Source organism: Rhincodon typus, chromosome 4 (genome assembly GCF_021869965.1).
Source record: "Rhincodon typus isolate 14 chromosome 4, sRhiTyp1.1, whole genome shotgun sequence".
NCBI lineage: Eukaryota > Metazoa > Chordata > Chondrichthyes > Orectolobiformes > Rhincodontidae > Rhincodon > Rhincodon typus.
The window spans coordinates 57,720,940-57,741,118 of record NC_063335.1 but is presented as its reverse complement, the minus strand read 5'-3'; the positions used below and the strand labels follow the sequence as shown (position 1 = coordinate 57,741,118).

The following is a 20,179-nucleotide window of genomic DNA, read 5'->3' as shown; positions in this document are numbered from 1 at the left end:
AGTTTAGTCTAAGTGTGAGGTGCTGCACTGTGAGAGATCAAATGTTAAGGAAAAGTATACGGTTCTACTTAATCAATAAGGTGCAAAAGCTTTCTGGAACAAAATATCCATGTCGACTTTTTCCTTCCTGATCCTCTTCAAGGACTGCAGCTTGGCAACTCTGAGCTGAATTCGTCAAGTCTTGGGGAGTTGCTGCAGATATGGTTTCTAGGATCACAATGCTTTCAAAGAAATCCCACAAGCTGCTGTCATGGATATACTATTTTTTTTAACCATGTCTTTCCATCCTTTTTATTTATTTGATTAGTTAATTATTTTCTAAGTTGGTGAAGTAGTGATCATAACTCCGTAAGTTTTAAGATAGTTATGGACAAGTATAACCCTGTCCTCAGGTGAAAGCGCTAAACTCAAGAAAGGTTAATTACAACATGCAGGAACTGAGGAAACTAGATTAGGGATAGCTGTTTGAGGACAATTCAACACCTGACACATGGAAATCTCTTAAAGACTAGGTGATCAGAATTCAGGACCAACATATTCCTGTGAGGATGAGAGATAAGGATGGCAAGATTTGGGAACCTTGGATGACAAGAGATATTGAAAGTTCAATCAAAAAGAAAAAAAGAAGCATATGTAAGGTTGAGGAAACTGAAATCAGATAAGGTTCTTGAGGAAGCAGGAAAGAATTTAAGTAAGGATTCAGGAAGTCTAAAAGGGGCCATGAAATGTCCTTAGCAGATAGGATTAAGAAGAATCCCAAGGCATTTTGTATGTATATTAGGAGCAAGAACGTCGCTATGGAGAGGATAGGTCCAGTCAAAGTCAAAGGAGGGCATATGTGCAGGGAGCCAGAGGAAGTGGGTGAGGTCCTTAATGAGAATTTTGCCTTGTTATTCCCCAAGAAGAAAGACATGGACGATGTTAAGATTAAGGAGGGGGCATGTTGATATTCTGGGGCCTATCGATATTAAGGAAGTGGTGCTGCGTATCTTGAAAAACAATTAGGTAGATAAGTCCACAGGAACCGATGGGATGTATCCCAGGATACTGGGAAAGGCAAGGGAGGAGATTGCTGGGGCAATCAGAGATCTTCTGTATTCTCTTTAGCCACAGGCAAGATCCCAGATGACTGCAGAATAACTAATGTTGTTCTTTTGATTAAAAAAGACATCAGGGATAACGTAGGAAATTATAGGCCAGCGAGTCGTACATGAGTGGTAGGGAAATTATTGCAGAGCAGAAGATTCTTAAAAACAGGATTTACTCCCATTTGGAAAATAATGGACTTTAGGGATAGTCAACATGGCTTTGTGGGGGCTGAGGACTTGTTTAACAAATTTTATTGAGTTTTTTTTTGAGAAAACGATCGAGATGATTGATGAGGATAAGGCAGTGGATACCCTACATAGTCTACATGGACTTTACTATAGTATTTAACATGTTCCTTCATTGGATGGTCCAGTAGATTAAGTCAAATGGGATCTATGGTGAGTTGGTAAATTACATTCAAAATTGGCTTGGTCATAGAAGACAGAGGATGGTCATAAATGAGTGGTTTTCTGACTGGAGGTCTTTGACCAGTGGTGTTCGACAAGGATCAATGCTGGAACCTCTATCATGTGTAATATAAATAAATAACTTAGATAATTGTGATACAGGTGGTCTGATTAGTCAGTCTGTAGACAACACAAGAATTGGTGAGTTGGGCATAGAGAGGAATATTGTCAAAGGATACATCAGTATATAGATCAGTTGTAAAGTTAGGCAGAGAAATGGCTGACGGATTTTGGAAGGCCAAATGCAAGATTAAATTTAATAGCAAAACACTTAGAAGCACTGATACCGAGCGATCTTGGGGTCCAAATCTGTACAGTCATAGAATCATAGAACCTCTACAGTGTGGAAGCAGGCCATTTGGCCCATTGAGCCCACACTGACTCTCTGAAGAGCAGCGTACCCAGACCCACCGCTCAACTTATCCCATTAACCTGGTATTTACCACGGCTAATCCATCTGGCTTCTACACTATGGCAATTTAGCATGGCCAATTCACTCACACAGATACAGGGAGAATGTGCAAACTCCACACAGACAGGCACCCAAGGGTGGAATTGAACCCGGGTCCCTGTAAGCTCCCTCTAAATGGCAACATATGTGGATAAAGTGGTAAAAAAGACATATGACATGCTGGCCTTCATAGGTCGGGGCATTGAGTATAAAATTGGCAAGTCATGTTGCAGCTGTATAAAACTTTAGTCTGGTCATATTTGGAGTATTGTGTGCAGTTCTGATCACCACACTCTAGGAAGGATATGGAGGCTTTGGAGAGGGTGCGGAAGAGGTTTACCAGGATGCTCCCTGGTTTGGAGGGTATTAGTTATAAGAAGATGACCTATAAACTTGGATTATTTTCAGTAGATTGTTGAAGGCTGAGAGGCAGCCTGATAGAGGCAATAAAATTATGAGAGGTGTGGAAAGGGTGGATAGTCAGAGACCTTTTCTCAGAGTGGAAACATCAAATACTAGGGAGAATAGGTTTAAGGTGAGAGGGGAAATTTTTTTAATGCAGACAGTAGTAGGTGCCTGGAACGCGTAGGGAAGGTAGTAGAAGCAGATACAATAGCAAAGTTTCAGAAACATTTAGCAGGCGCCTGAACAGACAGAAAATAGGATGTTACAGACAGATGAGATTGGTTTGGAATGGCATCATGGTCAGCATGGACACGGTGGGCTGAAGGGCCTGTTCCTGTGTTATACTCTTATGTTCTAAGATACATTCTCCTCACTAAGAAGAACACTCACCTGAAGGCTACTGAAAATAAATCATTAAGAATCAAAAGCAACACCTTCTTCCCCTCCACCCCCCAATGCATCACATTTCCATTTTCACCAAATTGGACTTTAGTACCCAGTTTACAAAAACATTTCATTCTGGAATCACTGTGCTCCATTTGCTAGATGAAACTTGGGTGGTACAGCTGAGAAGGAGGACACATTTCTGGGAAAAGGAGCAGGTGTTTGAGGAGGAGATGCAAAGTGTTCTCAACAGGAGGCCACATCTGTTGCAATTGTTCAGACAGCAAACATGTTATCTGAATCTCAATGATGAACAATGGCCCAAATCTTCCAGTCTTCAGAGACTGTGCATACCCTGGAAATTGTGCAACAAGGCCCCTCAGATGCCCTGATGCATTGACTACGCAATAATGGCCCAGGAAGCTGAAACTTCACCTTGAATCTGGAAATCCAAAAAGATCCTCAAATCTGAATTCGAGTTGGAGACTTTGGAAGGTTGCAACTTAACACTTTGTCAGGAAAAATTAAAACAGTTAAAAGCTGCTATATCTCCTAGGAATACCCACAACCCCAAAATTCTCTTGGCCTCTCCCTTCTGTGCCAGGCCTATCCTCTTCTCCAATCTTTAAGACTATCCATGCATACCCACCACCAAATGGGAAAATCCCCAACATCATCCCCATCTGATCCAACCTATGCAAAGCACTCACCAACTTACCTGCCATCCTTTCTCTCTTACCCAACTGTACCCTTCTCCCTTTGGCATCCTCACACCCTCATCCATCTGGGACCCAATCTACCAACATACCTGGCACCCCATTCCTCATGCTCCTGGCACCCTATTCCCTCATCCACTTAGCATGTTCACCTTCAGACGACTGTCCGTGTGAAGTTTGCACATTCTCCCCGTGTCTGCGTGGGTTTCCTCCGGGTGCTCCGGTTTCTTCCCACAGTCCAAAGATGTGCAGATTAGGTGGATTGACCATGCTAAATTGCCCATAGTGTCCAGAGATGTTTAGGTTAGGTGGGTTAGACATGGGGAAATGCAGGGATAGGGGAATGAGTTGGGTTGGGATGCTCTTTGGAGAAGCGGTGTGGACTTGTTGGGCTGAATGGCCTGTTTCCACACTGGAGGGATTCCAGGATTCTATGATCTATGATCTTTTCTTGGCATTTGCTAAAATACTTTCTGCATCTTTAATTCTTGGAGTAGACTAGCTAGTATACAAAAAGGGACTTGGCAACAACATCAATCCAATCCACTGATGGCTGCTTAGATTCCTGAACTGAGCTAGACTGCTTCAGCTGGGAAGACTTCTAATCTAGGGTGATGGTGGAGGCAGATACAACAGGGGCATTTAACGGGCTTTTAGATAAGCAAATGACTATGCAAGGAATAGAGGTATATGGACCAAGGGCAGGCAGAAGGGATTAGTTAATTTGGCATCATATTCAGCACAACATCGTGGGCCGAAGGGCCCGTTCCTGTACTGTACTGTTCTATGTTCACACAGAGAGCTCCTTGAAAGGTAGGTGTGCATTTATTGTCTGATCAGAACCAGAAATAGGGTTTCCAAACCAGGGGCAGTACGTTTCCACTCACTGAGGGGATCCTCACTGTAATATGCCACTTGCAGCAGGGTAAAATGCAGTCTTAGATCACAGTAAGGATGGTTACTGTGGTCATGAATATCTATGTGTCACATTCCAACACTCAATGATGTCTCCAACATCTCCCGATTCACCAGCACAAGATAGCTCACTGAGGCTCTGTATTGCAAGGCAAGTAAATACATTCCCATCTTTCTTGCTGGATGGAAGCAGGCAGAGCAAAGATATACCTTTGCCAGGATTGCAGGATTTCGCATGGGAACAGAACCCACAAATGCCACTTCACAGGTGCCTGCATTTCAGAGATATTTTGCAAATAAAAGTGATTCCATCCTCTCAACGTCCCCATATGTGAGCCTACACAGTCTATCATATACGTAAATGACCCAGTACCACCTTCATTCAATATTAGACCACTACACCATTTGTGTCTGAGCCACCAAGACAAAGTAGAGGTTGGTTATTGGGCATCAATGGCTACCTAGTGACCATACAGTACTGATGCATCACGCAAAAAGCAAAAGTCTTTTTGTCACATAAAATGTCATTGAGTAGACCACTGAGGTATTTAGTTCACATTTCCACTGTCTTAATTACTGATGCAGCCCGTGTCCATATACAGCAATACAGTCTGGACAACAGTCAGGCTTGGGCTGATATGTGGAATGTTACATTTGCACCACACAAGTGACACACAATGACCTTCTCCAACAAGGGAGAATTCAACATACCTCCTTGGTGTTCAATTGTATTGCTATAGATAAATGCCCCAGTATCAAAATCCTGGGGAGTTGGAGTTAACCAGAAACTGAAATAACTACTCACTGCATTAAATAAAAAGCTTTCTTCACATTGCTATTGGCTACCAAATACAAATAAACCTACATTGGGAAGTTGAGTATTACGTTTCTAATTAATTTCTTCAAAATGTGGTAATTTGCAATTCTATCAATACTTGCTGATCCATACCAACAATGTTTAAACTGGCACCCTGAGAACGAAAGTTGATAATCTAGATCAATGTTGCCATTCGTGGGAAGGAGACAGAGAAATGGAGTTAAAATTGATTCAGAGATAGTGGAAACTGCCGATGCTGGAGAATCTGAAATAACAAGGTGTAGAGCTGGATGAACACAGCAGGCCAAGCAGCATCAGAGGAGCAGGAAAGCTGACGTTTCGGGTCTGGACCCTTCTTCTGACCACTTGTTATATCAGAGAAATGGAGTACAAGTTTTCAATGGTTTCAGCCTTTAAATTGAAGCAGTGCTTGTGGACTTCACTTTTACATGAAATTGAAAACATTCACACTGTATTGGATCAGACTAGATGTGGGAGCTGGTGGATATCATTGTTCAGAAGGAAGCCAACATGTACTTTTGTGACGAACATGTTGATGCACCTAATTCTTATGCTTGCATTGTTTTAATTAATAGTGCTGCTGCTAATTTTGATTTACAATAAATAAGGGTTATCAGTGACAATACTGTTGAACGTTCTAAAGCAACTGTGCAAATAATATCTAGATAATGAGCTGTGGAAAAAAGAGTGAAAGCTGAATTCAAAGGCAGTGGTACCAACACCATATCAAAAAGCTGGGGGTAAATGTGCTGTGGCCATGTCCAGGAGTCCCAATGGCCTGTCAAAGAATACAGTGCCTGGCATTGGGGCTTTAATTGCTAGCAGTGCCTCAGTTCCAGCTGCACCACGACGAGTTGTGGCTATTGATTGTCAAGAAACCCAGATAGGTAGATCAGACCAGTCAAAAAGTCTCCAGTGAGGGGGGATGAAAGAAGGATTGCTGCACAGGGCAAGAGGGTATTACAGCAGTGTTTACCCTAGCCTTCGGGGACGATGTCCTCCATGGGCTAGAGGATGACGGATCGCAAAGGTACATGCCCCAAGCTCACAAAGACTGCCACCATATTTTTACTGCATGGCCTCAAAGACAGACTACTAAGTGGTGAAATGAGGCCCCTCCCTACCTGCTTAATGATCTCAGTTGGTCTCTAGGCAGAAGGCTATCCTTGACATTTCTGACTGAATTGCTGGGAGTCAGGAAGCAACTTCACTTCCTTTCTACCAACCTAATTCAGTGCACCCTGCTTCAGCTCCCAGTCCATTCCTCAGGGCCAGAGTAAATTGCATCTAGGATGTGCAGGAGTGGGGAAATGATGGTTTAGATTACTTGTATGTTTGTTCATGCTGCACTATTTGTGGGATAAGCATATAATCAGTTAAAATGTTTTTCTGCTGAACATGGGATATATTGTCTGACTATGATTTAGGCAAGGATTTCTTCTTAGAATTACGGAAGGTAATGGCCTAGTGGTATTATCGCTGGACTGTTAATCCAGAGAGCCAGATAATTTTCTGGGAACCTGGGGTTGAATCCTGCCACGACAGATGGTAGAATTTGAATTCAATAAAAAAAAACTGGAATTAAGAGGCTAATGATGACCATAAATCCATTGTCGATTGTTGGAAAAACCCATCTGGTTCACAGATGTCCTTGAGGGAAGGAAACTGCCATCCTTACCTCGTCTGGGCTACATGTGATTCCAGACCCACAACAATGTGGTTGACTCTGAACTGCCTTCTGGGCAATTAGGGATGGGCAATAAATGCTGCCCGGTTAGCAACGCCCTCATCCCATGAATGAGTTAAAAAACAACTGTGACAGTCATTTGTTGCAATTTTCTATGAGATATTAGTTTGGTCATGATATTAACAGTGGTATTACTAAAACTGCTTATGTGAGCTATGTAAGCATGGTAACAAAATGATCAAGACAGTTTGTGAAGAGCCAAGTGAATTTTTTGTTTCCAAACTATTTTTCTGATGTCACTTTTACATATCTTTGATGAACTGTGATTTACAATAATCTGAGACCTAATCTTGCATACCACCTTTGCCCATATCCTTTAATAACTATCGATAAATGAATAAAAACTGTGGAAAAATTTTCCAAACTTCTACCATATTTGCAGGAAATATTTCTTACTTTCACTTCTAAAAGGTCTGGTTCTATTTTCTTTAACTTTGCCTCCTGTCCTGATTTCCTTTACTAGAAGAAATAGTATCACCTAATTTACCAAATCTGTTCCTCTTAATGTCTTGAAAACTGTGATTAAATCAACCCTTACAATCTCCTTTGATAGCCTAACATATTGTGTCCATGCATCATGCTGGTAGATCAATTCTGCATGCACTCCAAGACCACTATATTCTGCCTGAGGTGTAGTGCTTACAGAGGGACTATACAACTGACATACGAAGTATGCTATTCCTTTAGATATAAAGGCCAGCATTCCATTGGCCTTTTTCATTACTTTTTGAAGTTGCTTCTTTCAATAATCTGTGTATCTTGAATCGTTAGATTCTTTGGATGTTCACCGTTATTAGCTTTAAAAAAAGTAATGTATTCGATCATTTTAGATCCAAAGTAGATGATCTCATGTTTCCTTACACTAAATTCCATTTGCCATAGTTCTGCTCATTCAGTTAATTTAGTCATGTCATCTGGTAATCTATACTTGACTTTACTGCCTGCCTATCTTTAAGTCACTGGCTAATTGTACATGTGGATTTTGTCCCATGTTTTATGTAACTAATAAATACAGTGAAATATTGAGGCCCCAAGATAGTGTGGTGGGACCACAAGTCACATCCTGACAGTTTGAGACCTGCCCATACCTCCATCTCCATCACTTTCTAGTCAGCCAATTTCCTTAATGGATTAATTTCCACAGCTTCAACTTTACCTAACTGCCCCTTATGACGGAGTTTATCAAATGCCTTTTGAAATAACATACACAGGCATTGCCCTGTTCACTGCTTCAGTCATCTCTTCAAAAAATACCATCAAATTCATCTGCCACACCATACCATTTACAGATCTACAAGCAATCTTACTAATCAACCGAAAATTTGAGGTCTTCACCAAACTGATTACCATTTCCTTAATTATTCCCTCTCATAATTACCAAAAACAATTGTTGGTCTAACTGGTTTTTAATTTCCTGGTTTCTCTCTGCCAACATTATTAAATAGTGGAGTGACAATTTTCCAACACAGTGAATCCTGAATTGAGGACACTTTGGAATACTGTGGTCAGTGCATCCATAATGCTCTCATGTACTCCTTTTAAATTGCTGGGATAAAAATCACACACTTTAACAGAATTAACTTCTCTATATAGTTACCTTGCTGATTACTTCTTGTTGAGAATGGCAAGCAGTAATAGTGGGAGAAATTCCTGGTCAGCCATGTAATAGAAAGTAATTTGGAGCCTCTACCATTATTAAGCACAGCTTCAGACTACAACATACATGTAAAAAGAGAACTTTGCAAGAGTGACTCAAGCACACCAAGTGATTTATAATGTACCACTACTACTATTTGCTTTGTCAACCTTTGCTGCTCTTTGTATCTTTTCCACTTGGTAGGATTATTGCAGTTTTTTGGCACTTTTCTATGCATTTCAGAATTCGGTAGAATATGTAAAACATTTGTAGGTAAACTACAATATGTTACATAAATGTAGGATTGTGAAGTGTGATGCACCTGAGCTCTCATATTGGATTGTGAGTTGAACAAAGATTAAGGTAGACATATTGGATTTGTGGGGTGTTGTTACAACTGATGTTGTACTTAACTGTTTGAACCACAAATGGATTAGAACATGACAGCAGTTCCAACGTGCCAAAGTTTACCTCCCCTTTAAGAATTGCAGGCTGGCTTTAAGTAGTACAACCTACCCTGTACTCATGCTAGCCTCTCAAGACCTTGTACACCTAATTGAGGCTTATAGGGATTCAATCATATGTTTCGCAGTGGCCACATCTTATATTCATTTAAATAAGCAGGCAGCAGAAAGATTGCTTACTGCATGTGACCAGAGTTAATAGGCACAAATTATTTGTGCATCACAACCTTTTCAACTAATTTTGGGACTTACAGAATTTTGTAGCCTTGCACTGCATACCTTTTGCGGATAAGAGAATTTGGGCTAGCACGGTTCTCTCCAGCTAATTTCAATCCAATTTCTGTCCCTTGTTTTGCTAACAATCCGAAATAAAAATAGAAAGCACTGGAGAAACTCAGCAAATCTGACAGCACCTGTGAAGACAGAAACCAAATTACCATTTTAATTCATTCTGAAAAATAACCTATACCAGACTCAAATTGTTAACTCTGCTTGTTGTGTGTGAGCTTCAGCACCCTGAAGAAATCCTGCAATGATGCCATGAAGGTAGATATTACTAAGTATAAATGTCATAGTGTGGGTGGAGACAGAACATTCTGGAAAGAGACTGTATTGAGAACACATGGACATGAACAAAGATAGATTAAAAATTAATTATCATAACTGTACATCTGGTCATGGGATTTCTTGGATTACCATGTAGAACAATAATTAATATTAATGTATAATAAATACTGTTACTTTGAAATTTAAACCTGAAGATAGTTCTTGACTTTGCCTTCGCCTTAACCAGTCTGTAAAGAATCCAAATTTATAATATGGCATCAAGCCACTCAAAACAAGACATGAAATCCAACCCCAGTACTTGATTATTTAGCCGAGGCTGGAATGATTGAGCCATGAAGAAAGACAAGTTAGGTTGGGTTTTTCTCCTTAGGGCAGAGAAGGCTGAAGGAGAAGGAAGGACCTGAGTGAGGTGTACACACTTAGAGGGGCATGGATAAGGTAAATAGGGAGAAACTGTTCCCCTGAAGAGAAGGGTTAATAACTGGGGGCATAGGCTTAAAGTAGGGACCAGGAAATTTAGAGGGTATTTGGGGAATGTTTTGGTATCTGGAACTCACTGCCTAAAAGTGGGATAGAGGCAGTAACCATCAAAACATTTAATAAGTATTTAAATGAGCACTTGAAAACCTTAGTATACAATGCAAAGGGATTAGAATAGATAGATGCTTGATTACCGACGTGGACTTGATAGGCTGAAGGGCATTTTTCTGTACTGTAAAAACTCTTGACTTTTATAACCTGGACAACTACTAGTGCTGCAATTTCATTGTGTTAAGCTCTGGATTCCCATATCTGCTTCACTCGATCCTGTTCTTGACTACAGACCAAAGCTGAAGTACCTACCCTGAGGTGTGTGATTGCCTCCTGGCCAAAGTGCTCAGGAAGCTTATCCCTTCCCTGATGCATTGCAATGTTCAGAATGTCCTCGACTGATGGTCCAGGCATTTACTTCTGATATCATTGCTGAGACGCAATGGTGTCTTCTCCCCATCAGCAACTCTGCTGATGCTATCCCTGTAGTTGCGTGATGGTAGTCTAATAATCAAACAGGAACCAGGACAGTTTGGTATCGAGTAAAGCTATGGGCTGTTTCTTTAAGCCAGTCTTCAACGTTTGAACTGCTCTTTCCACCAGACCATTGGACAATAGATGATATGGAGCTGTCCGAACTTGGCGAATGCCATTCAACTTTTGGAAATACTTGAATTCCGTGTTGGTAAATGACATCCCATTCTCCGTGATCAATACTTTCAGGAGTCCATGTATCTCAAACAATACTTGCAGTTTTTCAGTCGTCATTCCTGAGTCTGCCAAATAAACTCTATGCACATCCAACTACTTTGAATGGGCATCCACAATGACCAAGCATTGCACCCATGAAATGACCGGCATAGTCAATGTGTAACCAAGTCCAGGTTTACGTGGCTATTCCCATGAATGTAGGTGTGTTGCCAATGATAATTTTTGTTCTTCTGGGCACTGCCCTACCAATGCAGCTATTTCAGAATCCAATCCTGGCCACCAGGCATACCTTCTTGCCAACATCTTCATTTTGGAAACCCCTGGATGACCCTAGTGGATTTTAACCAGTATCTGGTGCCAACCTTTACTCGGGACAATCAGTCTTGCTCCTCATAGTTATATGCCGTCCTCTACACTGATCTGATCTCACTGGGTCCAGGAAGATTTCAATCCTGTTTGTGATGGTCATTCTGTTCCCCCATTACTACAAGCTGTTTTAGTTTTGCCAGAACGGGATCATTTTGTGTCCACGGACGATATTGTCAGCAGTGACCAGAAAGGTACCAGAAAGTTTAAAACCAGAGCAGGGTCTTCCAGGAGAGGCACCACCAGTAGCCAGTTTTTGCCTCTTGGCCTCCTGGATGGAGTTTCAACTTATAATTGAACGTGCTGAAAATAAGAGCCCACCACCGAATTTGACCAAAGCTATTGGCAGCATGGCCTTGTCTTCTTTAAGTTGTCCTAGCAGGGCTTTGTGGTCCGTTACTATTGCAAATTTACATCCGTAGATGTATTGGTGGAACTTTCTCACACCATAGATGAACAGCAAAATCTGTATCTGGCTGTATTTGCGGCCGGGAAGCATACGCTATCAGGCGTTCTTCTCTGTTGGGTCACCGGTGAGCCAGCATTACCCCATACTATATGGGGAGGCATCACATATCAGCACTAACTCTCGCCTAGGATCAAAGCGGGCCTACACCCTAAATGACTGTAGCTGCGCTTTTACTTCTTTAAAGGTTACTTCTTGGCTACACAACCGTTTTTAAGGCTGACCCTTTTTCAATAGCAGGTGTAAGGCTGCAAAGACTGAGGCCAGGTTATGTATAAATTTCCTGTAATAATTCACTAAAGGAAAGACCTAAGCTCCAGTACATATGTGGGAGCCGGGGCTACTTTCATCACTCTCGCTTTATTTTCCAACAGGTGTAACCCGGTTTTGTTGACTCTGTAGCCTAAGTAGGTCACTTGGGGTGCATAGATCACACATTTTTCCCTTCTAGGGTGTACGCACGCCTGGGAGAAACATATAAACACTATGTCCAAGTTCTGTAAGTGCTCTTTATTGGTCTTCCCGGTTGTTAGTACATCATCCAGATAAATGGCTACCTTGGGTAGCCTTTGTAAAATGTTGTCCATTGTCCACTGGAAAAGTGCGTCGGCTGATGATACCCCAAAGGGCAATCTTGTATATTGGTACAAACCCTGATAGGTATTAATTGTGGCCTCTTTCTTGGACTACTCATCTATACTCAATTGCAGATAGGTTTGGCTCATGTCCAGCTTTATGAAAGACAGCACACCCACCAGTTTTGCACATAAGTCCTCTATACGAAGGATTGGGTATTTATCCATTTGTGAGAAATGGCTTAGAGTTTGCATAAAATCCCTACAAAGGCAAACCAAGCCATCAGGCTTCATAATTAGTACCACTGGTGTTGTTCATTCCGCAAACTACACTGGTTTGACAATCCCTTTGCTTTCCAGCCTCCTGATTTCTGCATCTACTTTTGCCTGTAAAGTAAGTCGCACTGGGCACCCTTGCAAATCGTGAAATCGCTTCCTGGTCAACATGTGAAGGGGCCTTGGCCCCTTTGATAGTCCCTTGCCTTCCTGAAAATCTTTAATTAGACCTTCACTCAGGCAGCCATTTTCTAATCGAAAAATTTGTGACTCGGAATGCAAATTTGAAGAACAACACCTTAACTTCTGCCTGGGCATCCTACAGCCCAAAGGACTCAACACTAAGTTCTCCAATTTCAAATAACCTTCCCACTCATCCTGGGGCTCCCTTTTCAGCCCCACCTCCTCCCTTCCATTCCATCTTCTGACTCTCTCTTCCAGCAATCAACCAACTACCAGTGCCCACCTATCACCACCATTCCATTACCGTCCCCCACCCCGAAGAAGGCTAATATCCGAAACGTTGACTCTTCCTTTCCTCCAGATGCTGCCTGGTTTGCTGTGTTCCTCCAGCCTCCTGTTTGTATACGTGCTACGTATTGACTAGGGTAGGTAACAGAGGCAACACTGTTGCAGATAGGAAACACAGAGGTCTGGCATCCCCACAGGCAATTGAGTGCTCAGTGCAGACCTAAATTTGTGTGGTGCTTCTCTCCACTTGGTATGAGCAGGTTTCAGGCTTTGGAGCTGAAAAACAGCTTAGCCCAATGTTTAGCCCCTGGCATTCTGTGAATGTCAAATAGCAATTTAATATTTCTATCAATATATGAGGGCCAGCTAGAAAATAATCTAAAATTAATTTTACTCCAGAAATTCTGAAACAACAATTTACTACTCTGTTTCATTCCCAGAGTGACTGAGATCACGGCTAACTAAACAAATTTGAGGTCAACCACTTCAGAACTAAGGATTTAATGGTTGCTAAAGAGGGATCAACTAGGAAAGTAGAACAGTGTAGAGATTTGGGAGTTCAAGTATATTAACATTACGTAGGATTATAAAGGTTATCAAGCACAGAAACAGACCATTTGGTCCAATCTAAGTATATCAGCATTTATACCTGACTTGAGCCTTTCTCACATCTTTGTGTCCTTGTCAAGCCTCCCCTTAAATGGCCCAATATGATTTGCTTCAAATACTCTCAATGGTTGCAAGTTCCACATTCTCACCATTGTTTGAGTTAAAAAAAAAAGTTTCATTTGAATTCACCACAGGATTACTGGCGACTATATCAACGATTGATGGTGAGATAGCAAGAACTGCAAATGCTGGAGTCAGAGACAACAAAGTGTGGAGCTGGAGGAACACAGCTTTTTCTGAAGGGTCCCGACCCGAAACGTCAGCTTTCCTGTTCCTCTGATGCTGCCTGGCCTTCTGTGTTCCTCCAGCTCCACACTTTGTTGTCAACAATTGATGGTGTCTGTTTATGTTCTTTCACACAAGTTGAAATATTCTCTCTGTATCCAAACTATCAAAATCTTTCATAATCTTTCAAGACAAAAAGAGACTGATAATCCTTTCCGAAGGGATATACCCACATCCTTGTAAATGTTCTCTGCTCCCTCTGTAGTGCTTCAATACCCTTTTTTAAGATTTGATGAATAAAACTCTATGCAGGATGTTAATATGATCTGACAAAATTCAATTCTGGTTTAGCATAATATCCCCACTTTTCAAGTCTACCTCTTGAGAAATGAAACCACTTGTTCTTAAATGGACTTCCTAGCTGTGAGACAAAATTTAATGATTTGTATTTTCTTGTTCATTTTTTCCGAGTGCGTTGCTGACACATTATTGCATCTACATGACTGTCCTTGAGAAGGTAATAGCCAGTCACTTTTTTGAAATGCTTCAGGCCATGTGGTATAGGTGAATCAACAGTGCTAGGTGGGAGTTCTAGGACTTTGTCCTAGCGACAGCAAAAAACAGCAATACACTCCAGTTCAGGATGTTGCGTAACTTGAAAGGGAACTTGCAGGAGGTGGTGTTCCCATTTGCCTAGTTCTCTAGACCTCCGGGTGGTAGAGATCACAAGTTTGGAAGGTGTTGTTGAAAGAACCTTGCCAAGTTGCTACAGTGGTTTTGTGAATGGCACTTACTGCTGCCAGTGTGTGTCAAAGGAGAAAGTACTGAGTTTTTAAGGCTATGGATGGGTTGTCAATCAATTGAGCTGTTTTGCTTGAATCGTGTTGAGCTTCTTTAGGTTGCTGGAGCTGCAGTCATCTAGACAACAGTATTCCCCAACATTCGTGTCTTGGGCCTTGCAGGTCGAGGACAGGCTTTGGGATTCAAAACATGAGCTGTTTGTTGTAGAAGTTACAACCTCTGACCTGCACTTGTAGAGTCAGCTTTTACAATAACTCGTCCAGTTAAGTTTTTGGTCAATGGTAACTCTCAAACATGATGTTAATGTGAGATTCAACAACGGTAATGCAATTGAATGTCAGAGGGAGATGGTCAGATTCTTCTTGGTTACTGTCTGGCACTTATCTGAAACATTACTTGTCACTTACCACAGTCTAAATATTGTCCATATCTTGTTGTATTTTCACAGACTGCTTCAGTATTTGAGGAACTATAAATGGTACTGAAATCTGTTAAATCAGCACCGAGCAACTGTATCATGGAGGAAAGTCATTGATGAACCAATTGAAGATGGTTGGGCCTAGGACAGTAGGGAGGCCGGAGGAACTCCTTCAGTGAGATTTGGAGGCCTTCAATAATTCCAACCATTTTCTCTTATGTTAGGTACGACGCTAACTAGTGCAGATTTTTCCTCACTTCACATTGTCTTTAATTTTTTGGGTTTCTTGATGTGATACTTGTCAAAAGCTACATCAAGGGCAGTCACTCTGACCTTACTATAGAAGTTCAGCTCCTCTGTCCAGGTTGAAACCAAGGCCTGCAGCAAAGTCAGGAGTGGAATATTTCCAGCTTTGCCTCTTAATCGTGAGCTGATTCAATGTTATCATTACAATGCTTTCTTTATTTCATTTTCATTGAACATTTCACTTTAATGTTTATAAAACACTGGAAATGGGAGAACAGATTGCTGTTTGATTTGCTGGGGAGGGTGGAAGTAAAGTCATGAGATGAAAACTGCAAGAATATGTCTGATCAGAACAGGCAACATTGCTTAACATTCACCATTAACTGCCATTATGACTAAAGTAAAATACACATTTCAGGGAATATAAATAAAAATTGAGCTTCACGAAGAATAGCTTGAAACAATTAGAAACAGCACCTACATTTGTATATAAAAATAAATTCATAGTAGTATTTAAATTTTCTCATGAAGATGACTACAGGACTATGGAATGGAATTTTAAAAACAAAACTTGGAACATCATAGGCTGGATTTTCTTGGATTTGGAGAGATTCTGTGAAGGAGGTGGGGAAACATGCCATACAGGTTGGACCAGGTGCAAATCCTGGAATATTTGTTCATGGTATCTCGGAGGATGGTTCCCTCATTTAAAGGCAGTTAGTGTCTGTTCGCAAGACTCACATCAGGGAGTGGGGGAACAGCTGGAAGTTGCCCCCAGCCCCAGGCCTCACTGTAGATCCTACACCCCACTTTTCAATCCCACTTCTTTTCATGCAGCTGGGGATTGAGTGGCTATGCTCAGCCTCGCCGACTGTTTACTAGAATTGCCAGACTCTGAATGCCTGTTGGGCCACGTTTCTAACCCTGGGGTCTTTATTTCTGGTGCAAGTCTTGCCACTAGCCTATCAAACCCAATAGGTAACAAGGTGTAGAGCTGGATGAGCACAGCAGGCCAAGCAGCATCATAGGAGCAGGAAGGCTGACGTTTCGGGCCTAGATGAAGGGTCCTTCCTGCTCCTATGATGCTGCTTGGCCTGCTGTGTTCATCCAGCTCTACACCTTGTTATCTCAGATTCTCCAGCATCTGCAGTTCCTACTATCTCTCAAACCCAATAGGTACATCACTTTACTGAAAAGAGGCTTCACAGTGCTCTTGCAGGGTTCTCGCTGGTGGCTGTGAACTCAAGATTTTGCTGAATGTCTGAAAGAGCGTTACAGCCAATTAATGTCTTGCAGGAAATGTGACAGCCAGCTTGTGCACAGGAAACTTCTTCAAACAACAATGTGAAAAAGACCAGATAATCTATTTCTGTGATATTATTGAGGAATAAATATTGGTTAGGACAGAGGTAACACCATAATCTTGTTTGAAACAACAATGGCCTCTTCCTGTGCTGTAGACCTCCATGACTCTCTGGCTCCTGGAGCTATGATGACCTACTGATGCCAACCACGTTAATCGTGCTTTGTACCAATATTAACTCAGCGATTAGAGTGCTTTCCCTGGGCCAAATGACAATATTTTTTACAAGAGTTCTTTGATGTTATATCTCATCCAATGATGCATTGATCTCAAACATAGCGACTCTCGTCTCTTCTCTGACATTTAGCTATAATGTTCTTTTATGAATGCAGAGGTGCAAAGGACAGAATGGTCTCCTTCAAGCTGTATATTTCCATTGTAATGAAGAGCAAGTAACAGTAAACAAAAGTTAATAATGATTGATTATGGCAATGATAGCGTGTTTGAACAGGCTCAAGGGCTAAAGGCTTACAACTGTTTCCAAGTTTTTGTGTGGTTATACATGTGATTCCTTGAATTTAACACAAAGAAGCGTAAACTAAATGTAATATCTTAATCAGATATCAAAAATATGACGGGGCTTTGGTGTAAGGGAGAATTACTAGGAATTGTACCCTGTCTTCTTCAAATATCACTGTGATCCATATGAACTACACAACAGCCACGTGGTGCCCTGATTAAATATTTCATTGGAAGTTAGATGCTTAAAAGATTCATCCCTCACATAGGATGAACCTGGTTTAAGACTTGCATTAAGACAGGCAGCTCACCACGACCTTCTCAAGGGCAATTAGGGATTGGCAAGAAACGCTGGCCAGCTAGCGACGCCCGTATCCCACAAATGAATAAAAAAAAATGCACAACTTTCTGACTTAGTGGCAAAATTGCTGCCACCTAAGCCCAGATAATATTCAAAATCTGATTTAGTCTCATCTGTTCTATAGTAGAGCAAATATGCCTAGTAAATCAATGACCAGAAAGACAATGTCCACCATTGTATCTAACCTTAGTGTTACCAAAAGTCTACAACAGTGACCTATTGTTTGGACTAAAACTTCATTTTAATATATGGAAAATCATGACGTGGTTGACAATTCTCACTTAGTTTACAACATATTTGGCAGGTTACAGAGAGATTAAACTTTTAAGCTACTGAAATAAATACAATATAATGTCTGCAAGCCTCGGAATGGAAGAAAACACTGTACTTCAATTCGAAGTCCATATTAAAGGATGGATATTAGATTTTTTTTATTCACTCAGGGGACATAGGCATCACTAGCTGGCCAACATTTACTGCCTGTCCTGAGTTGTCCCTCATATTATCCGTCATATTTGAAATTATTTTGACTTCACCTGTAAAATGTTTGTTCACTTTTTTTTTCTTGTACACAAAAATAATCACTTGGTCTTTTTTTCCTCCTTTGCTCTCCTTAAGGTGTTGGCTCCTTGCTAGACTTTTTTTCCTAATTAACCTGTTGAGTGATGTTATGGCACACCACTGGAGCAGATAGTACTTGGAACTGGGGTGTGCTGGATGAGGGGTGGGGACGCTATCACTGCACCACAAGAGTCCCTTTGGCTCTCTGCTATAATCTGGTTTCATAAAAGACAACTCAGAAAATGAAGAAGGGTCTAGGCCCGAAATGTCAGCCTTCCTGCTCCTTTGATGCTGCTTGGCCTGCTGTGTTCATCCAGCTCTACATCTTGTTATCTATGTATAAATGGGAGATCGCCAACTTTGAAACTGTGCCCCCTACTTCTAGATTCTTCCACAGAGTAAACATCCTCTCAGCATCTACCCTGTCAAGTGTCCTCAGACTTTTTAAATCTTTCAATAAAATCACGCCTCATTTTTTTTTTTAAAAGTCCAATGAATGCAGGCTCAACCTTTCATTATAACACAAGCCCTTCAGGAATTAATTCTCAGGAATTAACCTTGTCAACCATCTCTAAACTGCTTCCAATACAATTATATTTCTCTTAGATAAGGAGACAAAAACTGCACTCAGTACTCTAGGTGAGGTTTTACCAATGTTCTGTTAAGAGCTTTACCAAGCCCTACTTGCATTCCATATTCCATTCCTCCTTACAACCAAGTCCAAGATTCTGTTTGCCTTTCTAATTACTCGCTGACTCGCATGCTAACATTTTGTGATTCATGTACAAGGACATACAGATACTTTTGTATACAATATTCTGTAATCTTTCTCCATTTAAGAATATCTTGCTTTTGTATTCTGCCCACTAAATTGGGTAAATTTACAGTATACTCTATCTACCATAATTTTGGCCACTTATTTAACCTTTCTTTAAACTTTTGTGAACTGTTTGTAAACATCTCACAACTTGTTTTCCTATCTTTGTATCATCTGCCAATTTGGCTATGCTACAATTAGTCCCTCCATCCGAGTCATTAATATAGATCTTAAATAGTTGAGGTCCAGCACGGAGTCCTGCGACTGTCCACTAGTTATAGTTTGTTAACATGAAAGTGACCCATTTTTCCTGACTCTCCACTTCCATTAGTTAGGCAATATATCTTATCTGAACATCATGGCTTTTTATCTTTCGACATGGCACCTTCTGGAATTTCAAACAGACTACACCTACATTGACTTAATACTACAGGCAGGAAAACACTAGCTACTTTCACCACCCATCCCCCCCGGCCTCCATTGTTGCCTTAACTGAGATTAGCGAATTCAATAAGATCAAGAACAAATCTGGCGTTTTCCTGCGTTATCCAGCATAGCTACTTGAACAGATAAATTCAAAGCATATGGGAAAGTTGCACCCTTATTGTTCTTGTATGGCCTTAATCAGGTTAAATCAATTATTTTGTACGTTGCATCTTCTGAACAAAGTGATGTAACCTACTCTATACGTAGTCCCGTTTTCTCTTGGCTACTTATCATAACCGAAAGATTCACATCTTAGTCTCCAATCCATGACTGAATGTGTTGTCAGTAACAAAATAATCCTAGGAACTTGAAACCAAAAATGCTGGAGATCACAGCAGATCAGGCAGCATCTATGGAGAGAAAGCAAGCAAATGTTTCAATTCTAGATGACACTTCATCAGAACTTGTTTCTGTTATGTACTGCCTATTATTAACATATTGGAATACTTTAGTCCAATCCATGAGGACATTTAAAAACAAGGAAAAAAAATCCTGCATCATCCTTCTCCATATATTCCTGTACTCCTACAATCCTATACATTTTTCAGAATGACAGTGGAAAATTAGCTGCGAAAGGTCAGTTATGTCATCTATGTCATGAACTCTGCCACTACCATTTAACCTGTTTTGATGGTTGATATCACACAGACACAGAAGGGTGTGTGTGTGTGTGTGTGTGTGTGTGTGTGTGTGTGTGT

The 20,179-nt window shown here is 41.0% G+C and overlaps 1 protein-coding gene across 3 annotated transcripts in view; it reads right to left on the bottom strand.

Moving 5' to 3' along the window:
• Positions 1-20,179, bottom strand: part of LOC109916756 (regulating synaptic membrane exocytosis protein 2-like) — a 913,938-nt gene that overhangs the window by 125,856 nt on the left and 767,903 nt on the right. The gene's annotated exons all lie outside the window — the stretch shown is intronic.